Consider the following 5,000-nt stretch of genomic DNA (forward strand, 5'->3'; position numbering starts at 1 on the left):
CCACTTTCTCTCTTTAGAAATGTGCCACAAATGTCAACACACACACACACACACACACAGGCTGCGGCCCCCCATCAGTGGAACGTGTGGGGTCAGGGGCCACAGTGAGCCGGGTCACGTTCCTGCAGAGGAGAATGTCTGCAGGCAGTATAGAACCAGAAGAACCAGAAAAGACCGAATGCTCTGATCTGATCTGGCTCATTATACAGTATATCTCTCTGGGCTTTTCGGTATTTGTTTAGACGTTGTGGACAAAGAGAACGAGTACACACTTTCTTTATGCAGGGGGGTCTCGGTTGAGTAGGCAGTTAAAACAATGATTAGATTTTCTAAGTAGGCTATCACACAGCTGACCCACAACAAGCTCTTTCACAGCCTGAATATGCAAACTCTCAGCTTCTGGGAGAATTTCTGAGTCTCAAAGTCGGCAAATTTGCCAAATTCTGCTTTGAGTGATGCGTAATTGCAAGTTGAGGAACAGTTTCCCATGTTTTTGGTTTGGCGCACAACTAGGTGGGCCAAAATATATTGTGAACCTAGATTGATATGAGGGCCGGCTCAGAATGAGCTAGGGGCCGGATTTGGCCCGCGGGCCTTGAGTTTGTGGTATGCAGAGTTAACACTACTGAAGTCAAATTCCTTGTGTATGTAAGTATACTTGTAGGGCAGGGCAATATAGTTTTGGGATATCGTAATATTGTAACAAGGCTTAAGTTTGGTCTTTTCCTGGTTTTACAGGCTACACTACAGTGAGGTGATGTGATTGTCTGGACTTATACCAGCCACCACACTGTTGTAGCTGTAGCATTATCTGAATGGCGAGACAGAATCTGCAGATGCAGAATTCTGCAGAAACTTCCACCAGCTTTTCTGCTGATTTTTTACATTTTTAAAATTAAACTCAGAATGTAAACACATCTCCACCACAAGCAGAAAAAACAGTCCGCTAAATTCCCTAGATTTTCTTTCTGGATGACCGCTGAAAAAAAAAAAAAAAATCTGATTATATCTGAAATATTGATGATAATTTATCCCAAATCTATCATGTTTTGTGAAAGAATGTGAATGAATGAATGAATCTCGAAAAAGCCAAGCATGAACAGCAGAAAAAGTCCGGTTTCTCTATTTCCCATCACTCTCTAAAATACAGAGCATGAGAAGAGCACTGACACAAGAGAATGAAGGGGATTTCTTTGTGGGTAAATTCATACTTTTAAGTGAATTAACATCTTGACCGATGAAAGAAAGGAAGGAAGACGTGGAGAGAGTCAAGAGGCAGAGATTGGGGAGAGGACAAAGAGAGAAAAGGACGGTTGTGTGTTTCTGCAGTGAAAGAGTGTTATTCTTTGGCGCTGCTGAGAGGCGGCCATTGTTGAGCGAGACCGGTCATCTGAGATCACACGTCCTGATAGTCGCCCTCAGGCCCCTTCTCCACGAGCTGCCGGAGGCGGCGGCTTACCCAAGATTATCTCCCAGATTTCACAGGGAAACTGTGAGATCTGTCGCATCTGTTTACTCCTCCGTTTGTCCGTGCATCGTTCACGATATCCCCGAAAAACTTTGATTACTCTCTTTCCCACTGCCATCACTCTACTGATCAGTGGGGTCAGCCACTCACCCACTTCTCTACACATTACATATCTTATCATTCCAATAAAAACACGGTCTCACGGCAGTCTGTGAAATTGTTGCGTTGTTTTTAATCACTTGATTCGGGTACAACAACACGTTTATCTGTTTTTTTTTCGTGGTGGCCAGCACGAAATGGGAACCATCTATACGGAGGTTGGGTTTCGGATAAAAGATTAACGCGCAACAATAATGGGACGGTTAACGGGGAAACAAAACGCCACATGCGGGACGCGATCCCCTGACTCCGGGGTGAAAGTCCTGAATTCTTTGACCCATCCACCCCAACCCCAACCAACCTCCTAATGTGGATTTTTGGCATTTCATACTACGCGCTACCATAGTTGTGCTGTGATCACGACATATGCTTCATATTGCTTTTGTATATTATGTTGATATGTGCCTATATGTATATTGTTGTCTCTATTGTACAGCATGTGTCTATATTACTATTTGTCTACTGAATGTTCACTACTACATTTCTATTTGTTTAATGTAGAGGGTTAACACCTAGTGAGTCAAATTCCTTGTGTATGTAAGTATACTTGGCCAATAAAACTGATTCTGATTCTGATGATCGGTGTCTTAAGGCCCAGAGAGGGAGGCATGACAATTACTTATAGGTCAAACTGGCAAGAGGACTTTGATCTGAGGGACGTGAAGTGCTGAAACTCAGATTGGACTGGACTGGATTCTGTCTGCTCCAGGATTTCAAAACCGACCATAATGGCTGCTCGTTTGGATTACGATCCAAACAATTATTTTATGAAAATAGTTCACCGAAATGTGTTTCTGAAAACATTTTAAGTGAGATATAGGCTAAGCAGTTGCTGAATCTGTCTTTGTTTCAGCTCGACAACGGTCAGTTTAAAAGATTTTAGTCAGCTTTTCAGCTGGCCGCTCCTCATTTGCATAAAGTTGGCTGGATTCAACTTTATTTACTGTTAAGTGTACGGTAAGACCCGCTGTGTTTTAATGTGCTGGTTAATGTCTTTTTTCCCGCCGTGCTCTACATTAAAATCTACGCGACACATCTTACAAAAAGCGTGGAGGTTGTCGATATGACTCGGTAAGATGCATGTAAATTGTTGTGCCCAACACTGTTTAAATTTACAGCTACAGTATATTTTGATTTCTTTGCGGGAACACCGCCATCACCTGCCATTTGTATCTGTTCGCTTTCGGGTCTGAACTTTCCGCAAAGCTTGCGCAGAGATCAGCTGGGTTATAGGTTGCCAGGTTGAGGTGACAAACGGGTTGAAAATTGTATATGGTGTGTGTATTGTTTAAACAGTATGCATTTCATACAAGATCTGGCAACTGGTCAACATTAGACCAACATATTGGTCCGATTATTTATAAAGGAGTTTGGGACGTGCTGCAAATTACGGGAGTTTCCCGGGAGAAATAACAAACCGGGAGGGGTCCGGGAGACAGGCCTAAATAACGGGAGAAACCCGGGAAAAATGGGAGTGTTGGCAGGTATGCTCAGTACACTTGTCTGGTCTTCTTTTGGCGCGAGTCCGAGTGCGATTGTGGCATTCACAGCTGTGAAATAAACCACACCAAGGTGGTAAACCAACTCTGTCTTCAAAACCAGCTGCAACACATTTTCAGAAGGTTTTCACTCGCTTTGTTCTGTGCAAAAAGATTCCAAAGAACAAACACGCTAGTCTTCATGTTTTTGTCAGGGTACGGCATGGACGAAACAAGCTGCAGGGGATTTCAGTGTTCTTAAAAAAAACAACCTTTAATTATTATTATTTTTAAGTTTGAAGAGAGACTCTTTGTTGCCTCATTATCTTCATTAAAACCAGAAACTACAGGACGTGTATCAACGACATTTCACGTTTGCACGAAAACATGAAATGCTCGCCTGGGAATATTCATACTGGCAGGTAAAGAGTTACGGAGTCTACGACTTTTATTGTGAAAGGTGTGAACAGGAAGACTGTCTCTGGCATGCGCTGCATTTGTTAAAGTTGAAAGGACTCAAATTTGTCGTCTGGATGGGCCTCTGTGTTTTTATTTTATCGCTTGAAATGTTTTTTTCTCAGGGCAAAGCTAAAAAAAAAAAAATCATAATTGTTGCAAAGAAACATTACGTTCCTTTATTGCCGTGTGTAATATTTAAGATCTTTGTGAAAGTACTCTCAAACTGTTTTTGGGAAAGTACAATGACGTGCAAATTAATTGTACGAAAAACTTAGTCTCCCTTCATTTCAGATGACTGCAGTAGACTGCAAACATCTACAACTTGTGATGAAGAGTCCAAACAACTAAAAGCAGGTTGATGATGGTGAGCCCATTTGTGCACGCTCCTCTTCTCCCCCCCTCCCCCCCTCCCCCCAACCTCTCCCCTGGTTTTCCCAGGCCGGCTCTCCCAGGGTGTTTGACCCGACTTCATGCCCCTCTCTGCCCTCTTTCTGCCCTCTTGGTGCTTCCTGCCCCCTGTAGCTGTAGCTACACAGGCTCTTATTGTAGCGGAGCCTACGCCTGTCACACACACACACACACACACACACACACACACACACACACACACACACACACACACACACACACACACTGATTTCTGTGGATCGTTGTTGCAGTGGTGTCGTCTAATGTATTGTAGTGGGTATACTGTACTGTAGCCTATATATTGGCCAGAAACTGCCTTTGGAGGGGCCAAACCATAGTGGGGGGGGTCTGAGTGTCCTCCCCCAGGGTTATTTTGAGCATCAACGACTTAATTTCCTGTATTCGGATACACTTTTTATGCACCAATTTACGGTGGGAATGGCTTTATGTAGCCTATGCTAAGAAGAAAAACACAGATGACAATTCAAAATATATCAAAAATATAATAGAAAGTATGTTCTTGCGTGTCATTGGCCATTTTTAAGAGGGGATATGGAAATCCTGGAGCTTTCTTAGTGGGTACACTGCATATACCTGCGTATTACGTAGACTACACCACTGCATTGTTGAATTTGCTTTTTAATAAGTCCGAAATAAAAACCCGCGGAACTAAAGGCATTCCCATCGGCTTCAGCTGGATTATGTGTTCAGTGCAAGCTGCAGCAGACACTTTGGATCTGACATTTAGTTGCTGTGTTAGTGGTGTTTGTTGGGTCCGTGCAGCTCCCAGGTGTGAGCGTGTGAAGCGGCGTGCACGTTCCTGGCCTGGATAAATAAAATGAGGGCGAAAAAAACAAGTGCAGTCAATCCTCCGGGTTTATTTCAGAACAATGAGAAGTGGGAGAAAAGGAGGAAGAGAGCGAAGGACTCGGAGAAAGAGAAGCGTGACTGCGGGTGATTTAGTGGGGTGATTAATCAGAAGAAAGAGAGCCGGGAGTGAGAGCAGCGTTAGGATGTCGGAGAAGCAG

The sequence above is a fragment of the Perca flavescens genome, chromosome 18 (genome assembly GCF_004354835.1).
Source record: "Perca flavescens isolate YP-PL-M2 chromosome 18, PFLA_1.0, whole genome shotgun sequence".
NCBI lineage: Eukaryota > Metazoa > Chordata > Actinopteri > Perciformes > Percidae > Perca > Perca flavescens.